This window comes from Balaenoptera acutorostrata, chromosome 9 (genome assembly GCF_949987535.1).
Source record: "Balaenoptera acutorostrata chromosome 9, mBalAcu1.1, whole genome shotgun sequence".
Lineage (NCBI taxonomy): Eukaryota > Metazoa > Chordata > Mammalia > Artiodactyla > Balaenopteridae > Balaenoptera > Balaenoptera acutorostrata.
The window spans coordinates 2765305-2782076 of record NC_080072.1 but is presented as its reverse complement, the minus strand read 5'-3'; positions in this window follow the sequence as shown (position 1 = coordinate 2782076).

Sequence of the window (16772 nt, the reverse complement as noted above, 5' to 3'; positions counted from 1 at the left end):
TCCTTCCTCCCAGCCGCCCCCGCCCCCCGCATTGAGCTGGACCATCCCTGATGCCTCAGAACGGGATTTGTTCTTCTCACAGGAAACACAGAGGATCCACAGAATGTGGCTACTGTTTGTTTTTCTTAAGAAAGTTACCCAAACTCCAGGCGGCGGTGTCCCCGTAAAGAGACCGCATTCAGCTGAAGGGGAGCAGGACAGGCAGGGTTTACACACTTCCTGTTACAGGTCCTTCCTTTAGTGGGAAATGACCCTGGCTGGCTTTCAATGTTTTTAATAGAAAATGGGGAGAAACATACCCCACAAGATTTAAAGGGGTTGTGATTGGATGATCTCAAAGACACTACTGCAGGCTCTGAGCAAGACACTGGTTCTGCTCTCAAGGAGTTCCCAGCTTATAGGAGAAACACATTTGTTTTTTGTTTTTTGTTTTTTGTTTTTTGTTTTAATGTTTTATTTTATTTCTTTATTTTTGGCTGTGTTGAGTCTTCATTGCTGTGTGCAGGCTTTCTCTAGTTGTAGTGAGCAGGGGCCGCCCCTTGTTGCAGCGCGTGGGCTTCTCATTGCGGTGGCCTCTCTTGTTGCGGAGCACAGGCTCTAGGCACGTGGGCCTCAGCAGCCGTGGCACGCAGGCTCAGTAGTTGTGGTGCACGGGCTTAGTTGCTCCGCAGCATGTGGGATCCTCCCGGACCAGGGCTCGAATCGGTGTCCCCTGCATTGGCAGGCAGACTCCCAACCACTGCGCCACCAGGGAAGCCCACACATTTGTTTTTTAAAGTCACTTTAATCCAGTGTGATAAGGGCTGTAAACAGGAGGCAACGTTACGAGTTGGCCTTGGAAAACTTGCACAGATTCCAGACAGGGGAGTAGAGAAGCAAAAGCCTGGAGTCCAGGGTGGGTGGGGCAGTCCTTGAAGGATGAAAGGACACTCCCTATGGCCTTGGGTCTTCCGTTCCTTGTGTCCCCACTGCTGTCACAAGTGTGGGGCTTCACTTAGACATTAATGACAGCCACCACGTGGAGAGGACTTTCTCGTGCTAGACACGGTTCTGAGTTAACTCATTTAAGCCTCCCAGCAATGGTGTGGGACTGGGGCGCACCAGCCTCAATGTCCTGATGAGGAGACAGGCACAGGGGAATAAAGTAAGACCTCCAGCTGTTGAGAGCTGGAGAGGAAACTCAGTCTCAGGGAGCTTGACTCCCTACGCAGCTCTCAGTCTGAGCTGTCAGGGGAAGCAGCTTCCCCTATTACTAAGGGAGGGGGCCTATTGTCCCACTCTCAAATCTGGGAGGGACTTGTGACTCTGTGACCAGTGACATTGATGGAGATGACATCATGTTAGTAGTCATCCATCCAGAGGAACTGTGACCCCCTCTCTTGCCCCGCTAAGACTACTGGGTAAAAGAGCCCAAGCTAGCCTCTTGGAGGAGGAGAGGTCACGGGGAAGAGAACCCCAGGCACCCCACCAATAGCCAACCACCTGCTAGACACGTGAAGGAGGCCATCCTCAATCAGCCAGCACCAGAGGGTCTGCTAGGTGGCCCCAGATACACGAGAGAGCCCATCAGAGACCAAACCAGCTCAGACCAGAATAATCACCCAGCCGACCCGTAGACTGATGTCTAAAAATAAGATGGTGGTTGTCACAAGCCACTAAGTCTTAGCATGGTTGTTACACAGCAAAGGCTGACTGATACACTCTGCTACTCTGCCTTTGTATTTTTAATAAATGGCCCTTCCCGTGACCCTCACGACCTGCTGTCAGTAGGGTCAAAGCCATCTGCTCACCAATACACAGGGATAGAGAACACAGAGAAGCTCAATATTTTATCAAAAGTCACAAACCAGGGGTTGGCAAACTACAGCCCATGAGCTGAAACTGGCCCACTGACTGCTTTTGTAAATAAATTTTTACTGGGACACAGACACGTCCATTTATTTTTTACATATGGCCTATGGCTGCTTGGGGAGGGGTGGGGAATGGGGCTACCATGGCAGAGCTGAGTAGTTGAGACCAGGTGGTCACAAAGCCTGAATGAATTATTTACTATGTGACCCCTTATAGAAAAAGTTTGACAACCCTTAGTCCATACTTAATGCCCTTAACACTACGACAATAGTTCTCAAAATGTGGCCCCCAGACCAGCAGAATTAACTTCACTAGTTAGAAATGCAGTCCTATGTCCTTACCCCAGATTGACACTATCAGACATGCTCTTGTTTAAGAAGCCCTCCCAGTGACTCTGATCTCCATGGCTTCAAGATCAGACAACACAACCATCTTTGACAACAGAAATCTGGTATGATGCTTGCTCCCCCAGTTTAAAAAGCATTTTCTTTCCCACTCCCAGCTTTTGGAGGAGCAATAACTGCCCTGAATCCTTATTTGACTAGTTTAATCTGCCCTCAGCAAGATTCTAGACCAGCTCACAGTCACCCACCAAAACACTTGCCGTCCCCCCCAGTGCCATGACTGAGCCGAAGGTGTAGAAGGACTTGTTTGGGGGTGGTGGAGGACGAAGTCAAACCTTCCTTCCTGCCCCCCTTCAAAATAAATCCAGCGTTTACGAAAGGCATGCAGGTCTGGAGTGCTTTCACGGCGTGAAATCAATTGGAACAAAACCAAGCCTTACTGATCCGTGTGGGGTGACACCTCACTGTAGTTTTGATTTGCATTTCTCTAATGATTAGTGACGTTGAGCATCCTTTCATGTGTTTCTCGGCAATCTGTATATCTTCTTTGGAGAAATGTCTATTTAGGTCTTCTGCCCATTTTTGGATTGGGTTGTTTTTTTTGATATTGAGCTGCATGAGGTGCTCGTATATTTTGGAGATTAATCCTTTGCCAGTTGCTTCATTTGCAAATATTTTCTCCCATTCTGAGGGTTGTCTTTTCATCTTGTTTATGGTTTCCTTGGCTGTGCGAAAGCTTTGAAGTTTCATCTAGGGGGGTGGGATAGGGAGGGTGGGAGGGAGGCACAAGAAGGAGGCGATATGGGGAGATATGTATACATATAGCTGATTCACTTTGTGATACAGCAGAAACTAACACAACATTGTAAAGCAATTATACTCCAATAAAGATGAAAAAAAAAACAAACAAGCCTTATATCTAAGTCACAAAGTCTGGGCGGAATCACCAGCTCGTCTTGGTTTGTCCAGATTTTCCCAGCTTTAACGTTAAAAGAACCATGTCCCTGGAAACACCCCAGTCCTGGGCAGACTGGGACAACTGGTCCCTCCCCATCTGGGATTTAAAAGACAACGTTTTCTGCAGCCCAGAAAAGCCCAGCATGTGCAGGCTGATGGCATTTACTGATGCTAAGTGCCTGTGCTGGGGGAGGAGTTGAATGGCGGGGCCCTGGGGCTTGGGAGCCAAGGGGCTGCTCAGAGACAGCCAAAGGCAGTTACCCCCACTGTGCGGAAACTCTAGTTCCCACCAGACTGGGGACCTGGAAGCTGTGGCGACCCACAGGGGCATCCGGGCCAGCCACTGTGTTCCTGGACCCAGCATCCCTGGCATTGAGGCTGTCACGTGTCACATCTCCCATTCGACCACGAAGCCGGGTCTTCACACGAGGTGCAGTTCTTCAGGCTGAGACGAGAATTAGCAGTGCATCCCCTACAGCTTCTAGGAGAGCACGCTGCAACCCCTAATGGTCAGAAATTGAGGGTCCCCAGCGCTACACTATTCCCTTCCCCCCGGGAGCTGTGCCCTGAGATACAAACAGGGAAGGGGTGAGTATTATTTTTCTTTTTTGTACTAGTTTATGATGATGTATTATACAAGATCCATGTAACGTATATGTACATCTTAGCGACGACTACTTATTTTAATAAATAAGTTAATAGCTCACCACCCAGCGCGAAGCATCTATATCATCCAAACCTCTGCGTAGCCCTCCACTCTGGCCTCCCTCCTAGAGGCAACCATCACCCTGAAGTTTGTGTTAATAATTCTCTTGCCTCCTTTCTCAATTTTGCCACACCTGGACCTGTCCCTGAAGAAGGTATTGTTTGGTTTTGCCTGCTTTTGAACTTCTTATGCAGGGAATGATCACCCTGGATGTTTCTTCAGGGGCTTACTTGTTTTGTTCAGTCTTTGGAGATCTCCCCACGTTGGTGATATGACTGTGGTTCATTTTTCACCACTGTAGAGTATTCCCTATTCCACTGTGTGGATACGTGCTCACCTGAGGCAAGGGATGTGTTTGAATGCCAGCAGGAGGCTGACAACCCATGGCATGAGGGGGAGCGTGCCCCCTTTCTCTGGAGGACGTGATGAGGTGCAGGTCGGAGACAGAGCTGAGTCTGGGGGAGATCCAGGTGAGGCTCAGCCCCACCAGGTGCCCCTCATAGCACTTGACCTCTCCCCTAAACAAATGTTAAGGTCGGTTATTTAAATAATGTGGCCGGAAGGGGTATCGGCTTGCTCTCCTAGGATGTCACGCTTCTTGGTTTAGTCCAGAGGACATCACACGTTCATATTTAGAATCAGGTATTTATTTGCATGAGTAATACATGTCAGCAAACCTTCCACAGAGTGTGGCAATTGAAGAAAGCTTCTGGCTCAGCGTTTTCCATCCCAGATTCCAGGCCCTGCACCCCAAGAGCGCACACAACGCGACCTGGGATGGTACACCCCTTCAAGACTAGATTCTGCTTTCTGTTTCTTCCTGCAAAGCAGCTCAGTTTCCTGTGTGCCCCGGGTGTCCCCTAGTGGCCACTCACTAGACCACAATGCTCATGGGCCCGGCTCTCACATCCATGTGCAGGAAGGAAACATGGAGCAAAGAAAGGTTTTCAGCCTTTCAACTTACCCCTAACACAATACACAGTAATTTGACAACATGAAAAAAATTTTTTATGTACAATAGTGGAAGGAAGAGGCAGAAGCAGGTTTTTTTTTCTTTTTCTCCTTTTTTTTAATTGATATGTAGTTGATTTACAGTGTTAATTTCTGCTGTACAGCAAAGTGATTCAGTTATACTTATATATACATTCTTCTTCATATGCTTTTCCATTATGGTTCATCCCAGGATATTGAACATAGTTCCCTATACAGTAGGATCTCATTATTTATCCATTCTATATATACTAGTTTGCATCTGCTAATCCCAAGCTCCCAATCCATCCCTCCTGCACCCTCCTTCCCCCCTTGACAACCACAAGTCTGTTCTCTATGTCTGTGAGTCTGTTTCTGTTTCGTAAATAAGTTCATTTGTGTCATATTTTAGATTCCACATATAAGTGCTATCATATAGTATGTGTCTTTCTCTGTCTGACTTACTTCACTTAGTATGATAATCTCTAGTTCCATCCATGTAGCTGCAAATGGCATTATTTCACTCTTTTTTATTGGCAGAGTAATATTCTATTGTATATATGTACAGCATCTTTTTTATCCATTCATCTGTTGATAGACATTTAGGTTGTTTCCATGTCTTGGCTATTGTGAATAGTGCTGCTGTGAACACTGGGGTGCATGTATCTTTTTGAATTATGGTTTTCTCCAGATATATGCCCAGGAGTCGGATTGCTGGATCATACGGCAACTCTATTTTTAGTTTTTTGAGGAACTTCCATACTGTTTTCCATAGTGGCTGCACCAGTTTACATTCCCACCAACAGCGTAGGAGGGTTCTCTTTGGGAGAGGCAGTTTTAATACATTGTACTTAACTAAAATATCCAGTTCTGGGTCCTGAGAGGATACAAAGGTGCCATCTCTGTCCTGTAGAACCGGTGAGTCCATCTAGCGCAGGGGACTGCACACATGACCCATGGGCCACATCCGGCCCCCCGTTTGTTTTTGTAAATAAAGTTTTATTGGAACACAGCCAAGCCCATCTGTCTACATATTGCCTGTGTGCTTTCTCACTACGGCAGCAGAGTTGAATCGTTGTGGCAGAGGCTGTCTGGCCCACAAAGCCTAAAGTGGCCCACAAAGCCTAAAGTATTTCCTACTCGGCATTTTCCGGAAAATGCTTGCCCACTCCTGGCTGAGTGGGTTCACGGAGACACGTGTAAAATGGGCTATTGTTAGCCTGGAAAGAAGCTTCCTCTGTGGATTTGATTTTTCATCAATTCGTTCCAAAAATTGTTGCATACCTACTGTGTGCCAGACATTATTTCTGGCCAGAAAAGATTCTTGGTGTTTTCAAACTTGGAGAGCTCCAGTACTTTCAGTCTGGACAACAGTCATACCAGTTACCAGCATTTTCCACCCAAAACAGCTTCTCACTTTTTTTTGGCTTCTACCACCGAGCCCACCATCTAGACCAAAGTTTCACCCTTTCAGCACGGACACTTCCTCTTTGCTGGACTGAAATTTATATAGGCGCCATCTCCACATTCACCTGTTTCTCCTGATAATGTTGGAAGCCAAATTTTGTCTTCTGTGGAGCCTATCAAAAATGATGTGTCGATTCCAGCCTGGCCAGGGCCCACAGGAGGGGAGAAGAAAGGGCATTTTGGCAAAATCTGGGTCCGGTTACATGCCTGTTGTTAAATCAAGGCTCTGCTCCCTCAAGGCTTTAGAGATCTTTTAGGGATTTCCTCACTTGTATTACCCTGGCTTGTGTCACTGGTGAGAAATGCAAATGCTTGTGAATTTCTAATACATATTTGGAAGAAAACTCCAACATATTTCATTTACCAGTGGCCATGAGCAGCCCAAGGTGGACCCTCCTCCTTAATAGAATCTTAATTTAAATGTGGATGTACCGGGCTGTGATTAGACATACGAACGGAAACCCAGGCCACTCTGCTATGTATTCTGCCAGGAGCCCCTGACTCTGGGGCCCAGGAGCCTGCCCATGTGCCCAGACCCACAGAAATTAGGGAATTCCCGACACCTTTAGAATTGAATTCCAGACACTTTTACAAGTAATTTGGTTCAATCCCTACCTAGAAAAAAGTCTTTTTTAATAGCTGGAGGAAGAAGATAAAAAGAAGCATCAAGAGAAAACATGAAACCATTCATTTTTACACGTAAGAAATTTGAAATTCCCGAAGCACACCTTGCTACCTGGAAAGCAGCCACCCCCCCCCCAAGGTCCCCGAGGAAGAGATGTGGCACATGCAGGCCTGATTCTCAAGGGGTTTGCGTTCATTCAGCAACCGTCGGTCTTGCTCAGCGACATCCCTCTTCCTATTAAAAAAAGATTTCAGGGACTTCCCTGGCGGTCCAGTGGTTAGGACTCTGTACTTCCACTGCAGGGGGCACGGGTCCAATCCCTGGTCGTGGAACCAAGATCCCGCAAGCGGCGCGGCATGGCCAAAAAAAAAAAAAAAAGATTTCAAAAGCCTCTAATTAAACAGTGAAAGTAGGACTTCCCTGGTGGCGCAGTGCTTAAGAATCCGCCTGCCAATGCAGGGGACACGGGTTCAGATCCCTGGTCCGGGAAGATCCCACATGCCACAGAGCAGCTAAGCCCGTGAGCCACAACTACTGAGCCTGCAATCTAGAGCCCACGAGCCACAACTACTGAAGCCCGCATGCTTAGAGCCCGTGCTCCGCAACAAGAGAAGCCACTGCAATGAGAAGCCCGCCCACCACAACGAAGAGTAGCCCTCGCTCGCCACAACTAGAGAAAAGCCCACACACGGCAACAAAGACCCAACGCAGCCAAAAATAAATTAAAAAAATAAACTAAATAAATAAATTTAAAAAATAAACTAAATAAATAAATTAAAAAAATAAACAGCGAACGCACCTAGGCCAAACCAGAGCTACTGAAACAAAGAGCTGAATGAACATCAGGGCCAAGGCAACCCACTAACGACTTCCCCAGCTCCATCCACTGGGGAAAGGCAGTTCTGTACAACTGAGCTACCCGGACAACTGAAACTTCATGAACGTGACGTTTTTAAACACATGAGCCTCTCAAGGAAAGGACAAACCTCTCTGCCTGCTTTACCAAGAGTGCTGGGTGTGGGATGACCTTGTCTTGGTGGCCTGCGGCCGTCATGATGCAGAACAACCGCACTGTGCTCTGACACAGCCGTGACCTCAGGGTCCTGCCCCTGACATCAGGGTCAGCCTGCCAGGGCCCAGCATGTCCTCTAGTTTTTATTACCTCCTTTCTACTTTTGCTATATCCACTCTTACACTTGTTTTGGCGCATGGGGTCCTCCAGGAATCAGTCGTGCTGCTGAGACCCAGGCCCCAGCCAGAACCCCGAGGCCTTCCCCTTGGATGGGGAGCCTTGGGCACTGGAGGAGAGTTGACCATTGGGCAGAGCTGCCCTCAGCCCTGGGCAGGGAAGGTCCAGGCTGGAGGAGAGCCCATATGTCCTGGCCTGGACAAAGCAGGGACAGAAGCAGTGGAGTTCTCCTCTGTGGGCAGAGCATGTAGCACCTTCATTGAAACGATGAAAAAAAAAAAAAAAGGGACTTCCCTGGTGGTCCAGTGGTTAAGATTCCGCGCTCCCAATGCAGGGGGCGTGGGTTCGATCCCTGGTCGGGGAACTGAGATCCCACATGCCACGCTAACAAGAGGTGACGGGGACTCCTGGATCCTGCCCACTCGGAGCACCACGGCATTGCCTCTGCCAGTCATAATGCCAACCCGGGGGCCCTGATGGGGTAGTTAAACTGTAACAGCCTTGCTTCCCTGGGTCCAGAACCCAGATTCTAACGCCATCTCCATGAACGCCTCCAAATGGCCGCCTGGACGCACAGGCCCACCTGTTAGGATCGGGTGAGGGGGGAGTGAGTGGCTGCAGGGGATGGACTTCACGTGTACGTGCGTGGTGAATGCTGGTCACAATTTAGCGCCTGGGCTTTGTGACTTTTTACAGATAATGAAGTTCGTGCCCTTACGGGCACACCGGGAGGACTTTGACATTCGCTGCCCCTGTGTAACGGGATGGAGATGCAGGTGTTTCTGGTTCCTGGGACGGCTGCCGTGCCCCCTCCACATCGGTCACCCACTCCTAGAGGTAACCATCCTCTGTCTCCTGGTGCAATCGTGCAGCTGGCCTGACCTTGGAATTCCGAGAGTGTTTGCTCCTGGGTCTGGCTTCCTCCTCTCACCAGCGTGCACGGGAGTCTCCCGTGCGCTGTAGCCCCCGTGGCGGGGGGTTTGCCGTGTGCTGTACCTTGGTCACCCACTCTACTGTGGACTGACTTTCGGGTTCTTTCACTGTTTATGAGCAATGCCGCTGTGAACACTCTTATGAGCACAGACGTTTTGTCCCTGGCAGTCCAACCCGGCCAAGCGGAGCTGCTCCCAGGGGACGCAGATGCTCAGCTTTAAGAGATGCTACCAGACTCTTTTCCCCAAGGGGCCGTTCTAATCTGCACCCCCATCCCAGGGGTGGAAGTGCCAGGGGCTCCACACTCACCAACAGGTGGGCTTCTGGGCCCTTTCATCTTTGCCATCCAGGGGGAGGTGGTTGCATCTGCATTTTCCTGACGACTAAGGATGCTCAGTACATTTTCATATAGTTATTGGTCATTTTGTTCAGGTCTCTTCCTCCTTGATAAAAATCAGCTTGCCAATCGCCGTCTTAGTGATTTGTAGGAGTCCCTTATATATTCTGTCCATGAGTCCTCCAGTGGGAGGAGCACCGTTGCAAATACCTTTTCCCTCCTTGTGAATTGCCTTTTCACTCTCTGAATGTTCCCTTTTGATGAAAAGAAGCTTTTTTTTTTTTAACATCTTTATTGGAGTATAATTGCTTTACAATGGTGTGTTAGTTTCTGCTTTATAACAAAGTGAATCAGTTATACATATACATATGTTCCCATATCTCTTCCCTCTTGCATCTCCCTCCCTCCCACCCTCCCTATTCCACCCCTCTAGGTGGTCACAAAGCACCGAGCTGATCTCCCTGTGCTATGCGGCTGCTTCCCACTAGCTATCTATTTTACATTTGGTAGTGTTTATATGCCCATGCCATTCTCTCACTTTGTCCCAGCTTACCCTTGCCCCTCCCCGTATCCTCAAGTCCATTCTCTAGTAGGTCTGTGTCTTTATTCCCGTCTTGCCCCTAGGTTCTTCATGACCTTTTTTTTTCTTCTTAGATTCCATATATATGTGTTAGCATACTGTATTTGTTTTTCTCTTTCTGACTTACTTCACTCTGTATGACAGACTCTAGGTCCATCCACCTCGCTACAAATAACTCAATTTCATTTCTTTTTGTGGCTGAGTAATATTAAAAGAAGCTCTTAATGTCATTGAAATCCAGTTTCTTTTCTTTTTTTGTGGTTAGTGCTTCACTGTCCTTTTTTTTTTCCTATTTCTATATTTTTTTTAATTTATTTTATTGAAGTATAGTTGATTTACAGTGTTGTATAATTTCTGCTGTACAGCAAAGTGATTCAGTTATACATATATATGCATTCCTTTTTATATTCTTTTCCATTATGGTTTATCACAGGATATTGAATATAGTTCCTTATGCTATACAGTAGGACCTTATTGTTTCACTGTCCTTTTTAAGAAATCTTTGCCCAACCAAGATGATTCTCTTTTATTTTTAAAGTAGATTTTATTGGATTACCTTTTACATCTCAGTTTGTGTGTGTGTGTGTGTGTGTGTGTGTGATGTGTGTGTGATGTGTGTGTGATGTGTGTGTGTGTATGTGTGTGTGTGGTGTGTGTGTGTGTGCGTGCGTGTGTGTGCGTGTGATGTGTGTGTGATGTGTGTGTATGTGTGTGTGATGTGTGTGTGTGTGATGTGTGTGTGTGATGTGTGTGTGTGTGTGATGTGTGTGTGTGATGTGTGTGTGTGATGTGTGTGTGTGATGTGTGTGTGATGTGTGTGTGTGATGTGTGTGTGTGATGTGTGTGTGATGTGTGTGTGTGATGTGTGTGTGTGTGTGATGTGTGTGTGTGATGTGTGTGTGTGTGTGTGTGATGTGTGTGTGTGTGTGATGTGTGTGATGTGTGTGTGTGTGATGTGTGTGTGATGTGTGTGTGTGTGATGTGTGTGTGATGTGTGTGTGATGTGTGTGTGTGTGTGTGTGTGATGTGTGTGTGTGTGTGATGTGTGTGTGTGTGTGTGATGTGTGTGTGTGTGTGTGTGTGTGATGTGAGCTGGAGTCAAGATTCATTTTTCTCCATTTGGGTACTCATCTCACCCAAACGTTTGCATTTATTAATTCTTCATTTAGAAAAATTTTATTGAAAATGGCCTGTTGGCACCTTCAAATGGTGGAGGAGTAAGACGTGGAGATCACCTTCCTCCCCACAAATACATCAAAACTACATCTACACGTGGAACAACTCCTACAGAACACCTACTGAACGCTGGCAGAAGACCTCAGGCTTCCCAAAAGACGCCCTCAGGCGACCTACACGCAGAGGCGGGGCCGATACAAAGCTGAACCCCAGGAGCTGTGCGGACAGAGAAGAGAAAGGGAAATCTCTCCCAGCAGCCTCAGGAGCAGCAGATTAAAACTCCACAATCAACTTGATGTACCCTGCATCTGTGGAATACCTGAATAGACAACAAATCATCCCAAAATTGAGGCGGTAGACTTTGGGAGCAGCTGCAGACTTGGGGTTTGCTTTCTGCATCTAATTTGTTCCTGGATTTATGTTTATCTTAGTTTAGTATTTAGAGCTTATTATCATTGGTAGATTTATTGATTTGGTTGCTCTCTTCCTTTTTTTATTCTAGAAATATTTTTTTCTTTTTTTCCTTTTTCTCCTCTTGTGAGTGTGTATGTATACGCTTCTTTGTGTGATTTTGCCTGTATAGCTTTGCTTTTACCATTGGTCCTAGGGTTCTGACTGTTCATCTTTTGGTTTTTGTTTTTTGCGGTTTTTTAGCATAGTTTTTAGCTCTTGTTATCATTGGAGGATTTGTTTTTTGGTTTGGTTGCTCTCTTCTTTCTTTCTCTGTTTCGTTTTTTTATTATATTTTTATTTTTTATTTTTAATAATTTTTTTCTATTTTAATAACTTTATTTTATTCATTTATTTATTTATTTTTCTTTCTTTCTTTCTTTCTTTTTCTCCCTTTTCTTCTGAGCTGTGTGGCTGACAGGGTCTTGGTGCTCTAGCTGGGTGTCAGGCCTGAGCCTCTGAGGTGGGAGAGCCTAGTTCAGGACATTGGTCCACCAGAGACCTCCCAGATCCGCATAATATCAAACAGTGAAAGCTCTCCCAAAGATCTCCATCTCAACGCTAAAACCCAGCTCCACTCAACGACCAGCAAGCTCCAGTGCTGGACACCCCATGCCAAACAACTAGCAAGACAGGAACACAACCCCACCCATTAGCAGAGAGGCTGCCTAAAATCATAATAAGGTCACAGACACCCCAAAACACACCAATGGACGTGGTCCTGCCCACCAGAAAGGCAAGATCCAGCCTCATCCACCAGAACACAGGCACTAGTCCCCTCCACCAGGAAGCCTATACAACCCACTGAACCAACCTTACCCACTGGGAGCAGACACCAAAAACAATGGGAACTATGAACCTGCAGCCTGCGAAAAGGAGACCCCAAACACAGTACGTTAAGCAAAATGAGAAGGCAGAGAAACACACAACAGATGAAGGAGCAAAGTAAAAACCCACCAGACCAAACAAATGCAGAGGAAATAGGCAGTCTACCTGAAAAAGAATTCAGAGTAATGATAGTAAAGATGATCCAAAATCTTGGAAATAGAATGGAGAAAATACAAGGGACATTTAACAAGGACCTAGAAGAACTAAAGAGCAAACAAACAACGATGAACAACACAATAAATGAAATTAAAAATTCTCTAGAAGGAACCAATAGCAGAATAACTGAGGCAGAAAAAACGGATAAGTGACCTGGAAGATAAAATAGTGGAAATAACTACTGCAGAGCAGAATAAAGAAAAAAGAATGAAAAGAAATGAGGACAATCTCAGAGATTGTGGCACGCGGGTTCCAGAGCACGTAGGCTCTGTGGTTTGCAGCACACGGGCTCTAGTTGAGGTGCACAAGCTCAGTAGTTGCGGCACACAGGCTTAGTTGCCCCGCGGCATGTGGGATCATAGTTCCCTGACCAGGGATGGAACCTGTGTCCCCTGCATTGCAAGGTAGATTCTTTACCACTAGACCACCAGCGAAGTCCCCAGCCTCCCATGTTCTTAGCTGAACCTGCCATATTCTTGTCCTTGTCTTTACATCAAGTTCATCAAGCAACGGGTGTTGAGAACAACCTAGGTGCTACGCCAGAAGGCAGAGCCAGGCAGGAGCTACAAGCCACGAGGAGCCCTGGACCTCAGTGGGAAGGTGCAGCCGGTGGAAGGTGACAAGGTCCATGCTCTTGCCTCTTAGTGGAACTCTGCCACCCATCAGACATGCCACCATCAGTGAGGCACTCCTCTCCAGGGACTTTTGCAAGTTTCTTTATTGTCAAGTAACCTATGGCAGGCAGCTTGTAAGATGCACCCCTGGCTGTTGGTAGCCCCTGTGTAGCCCCCTCCCGTGTTGAAAGGTGCTGAGTTGTGTAACCAATGGAATATCTCAGAAGTGGGGGAGCAGGACTTCCGAGGTTAGGCATAAAGGACATTGTGTGTCTGGGATCACCCACCATGGGGGCCGCCATGTTGTGTGGATATTCAAGCAGCCTGTGGAGAGGCCCAACTGGTGAGGAGCTGAGACCTCCAGCCAACAGCCAGCACCAATTGCCAAATATACGAGGAGCTGCCTTGGGAGAAAGTCCTCCAGCCTCAGTCGAGCCTTCGGATGATGCAGCCTTAGCCAACACCTTGCCTGCAACACCATGAGAGACACTGAGCCAGAACCACCTGCTAAGCCGCTTCTGGATTCCTAAACCTCAGAAATTGCATGAGAAAATGTTTATTGTTGGTTTAAGCCATTCAATTTAGGGGTCACTTATAACATGGTGGCAGATAATACATAACCCTGCCCTTCTAGGGATGATTTTATGACCCATGAGTGGGTTGCAACCCACAGTCCGGAAAGCACTGGTGGAAAGCTTTGCATCTGGCCCAGCCCTGCTTCAAGACGCAGCCTTTCTAGTTATTTAACAAGTACAGCAAGAGGAGATGAAGCTCTAGGGGAGGCGGTGAAGAGCACAGACTCCGGCGCCAGATGGAGTTTGAGTTCCAGCTCTGCAACGTATCAGCATGTAACCTTGGGCTGGTCCCACTGTCCATCTGTGCCTCGGTTTCACCACCTATAAAATGGGGGTGATGACGATCGTATTTAGTAGCTGGGCTATTGTGAGGGTCAGAGAGTATATGTAAGGTTCTCACAGCGGTGGTGGGTGCAGAGTAGGAGCTGGAAGAGTCAGCTGCTGACACAGGGCAGACGGCGTTCTGGGGCTAGGGATACATCCGGGAACAAAATAATCAGAAATTTACCCTCACTGATCTTGTATTCTTGTGGGGGAGACAGATAAGCAAGATAAATTGGTAATTTATATTCTATAACTGGAGAGTAGGTTCTATGAAGAAAAGCAAAGCCAAGTCCTGGGATGAGTGTGTGAGGAAGCCTTCCCTGTGAAGGTGATATTTAAGCCACGTCTAGAAGGTCGTTGAGGGAACCAGACGGATGCCAAGGGGAAGAGTGTTCCAGGCAGAGGAAACAGCCTGTGCAAAAGCCCTGGGGTGGAAGAGTCCTGGGGCCTTGGAGAGCCAGCTAGGCGGCCGGCATGCCTGTCGCTGGGCAAATGTGGGAGAAAGAGCGAGGCAAACCTTAGGTTCTGGAAATGACGTTGGTTTTCATTGTGACAGGAGACCTTGAGAAGTTCCGAGCAGAGCAGTGACATGCTCTGACTCTCACACCTTAACAGGACAAGTCTGACTGTTGTGCTAAGAACAGGTTGGGGCCGAGAGGCCAGAGGCCGGGAAACCAGTGCTGGGGCTCCTCTTGCTGTCGAGAGAGGGCGGGGCTGGGACAGGGTCAGCACAGAGATGGGAGGGCGTGGTCAGGTGCCGGATGCCTTCTGCAGGAGAGCCTGCAGGAGTACAGGCGGGTTGGGTGAGAGAGGGGTAATTCCATGTTCAGGTCTGGACTGGCCATCACCTGAGAGCAAATTCTGGGGGAGACGTGGGAGTTGCTGATCCGTGAAGTTTGAGAAGCTTTTAAGACCCTAACCCTAACCCTAACCCTAACCCACCCAACCCTAACCCTAACCCTAACCCACATAACCCTAACCCTAACCCTAACCCTAACCCACGTAACCCTAACCCTAAGCCTAACCCACACAAGTGAGATAGGGAGGAGGCATCTGGACACGTGGATGGGACTCAGGCCAAAGAGGCATCGGAGGGGGACCTCTGTAGTTGCCAGTGCTTATGGAGGTATTTAAGGCCCCGAGGCAGGTGAGGCTCCCTGGTTACCTGCCTCTCACCGAGAGCTCTCTTCACATCCCTGTTTGTCCAGGTCAGTGAGCTGGCCCTGCACAAGTCTCCAAGCCCTGCCTGTATTCCCGGGACAAGGAACTGGGCGGCATGAGCAGGTCTTTGTGTGTGGGTCACTGGTGGACAGTCACACGTGGGGCACTGAATTTCTGGAAGCTGAAGCCATCCCGTCCCTGCCTCCCAATCACTGTGGTCTCCCCACGTGACACTCCAGGGCATGCATTCGACATCTTTCCCAATAGATGTGGAGATCTGAGTCTGGTGAGGGGCAGAGTGTGGTTGTGCAGGGTGAGAACGACCTGCCCTTTCTAGAAAAGAAGCATGCAGTGTGGACTTACATCTTGATTTTGCACATTCTATTCAACTCAGCCTCTCACCCAGAGAACCTGGTTGGGTCACTGCCTGGCCTGCCTTCTCATGATCGAAACAACACCCACATCCAGACAGGAGAGCACCAAGAACTGGAGGAACACCCCCAGGCCTCTGTCCCTCCTGGGATAGCTCTCCCTGAAGACAGCAGTGAAGCCAAGCCCATCACCGTGGGCAGCGCATCTGCCCTGGACCATCCTTTCCCCCCACCACCTGCACCAGCCTCACCATGCACAAAGGTGGAGCTCCGGGCTCCCCAATGCTTGCCCGGAGAGGGGGCACTGGGTTTCATCCACGTGCAGAGGAGGTGAGGGAGGGCAGATAAACCTACCCTATTGCACGGGGCGCCCTGCCTCACTGTGTTAGCTGAGCACGCGGAACAAAACAGGTCAAAGCACAGCCCAGCTCCAAGACGCTAACACACGAAACTTGGCAAACTGAGAGGCAGGTCCAAGGTTCAAACCTAGAGCTCTCCCAGGAAATCCGGCTGAGAAACCTCACGCAAGGCAAGAAAACAATAATCACCCTTATTTTTCAAACAAGGACAACGAGGCACAGAGAGGGAAGTTGCCTGGCTGTGGTCACACAGCTACTGAATAGGGAAGCCAGGGTCTGAGCTCACAGCCACCACCCTCCAGCCTCCTTAAAATGAATTCACGCGGTGACTGTGAGGAAACGGCGGGGTCCACCGTACTCAGCGCCATCCCAGTGGGAGTTCACTGCTCTGGCCTGGTACTCAAGCCACTTGTGTGGCTGGTGACAATACAAACACCTGGGACCCCCTTTGACCCATGAGCTCCATGGGCAGGGGTGGGGCACCAGCATTGGAAAATCACAGCTCTAAGTTGGCCCAGGTGGGCCCCAAGCTCCGATCCCCTCCTGGCTGTTCAGGAGGTCGCCTGCCTTTGCTCAACCAGTTCTAGATTGAGCAGGGGAGGTGTTGCCCTGCACCTGCCCTCCCTGCCCAGGGAGCGGGGCTCCCAGCATATCCCAGTCCTCGGTTCCTCCAGGTGTGAAGCAAGCCTAGCACTGCCATCTCTGTGGCTTCTCCGTTCTCTTGTTGGGGGCAGGCGGCC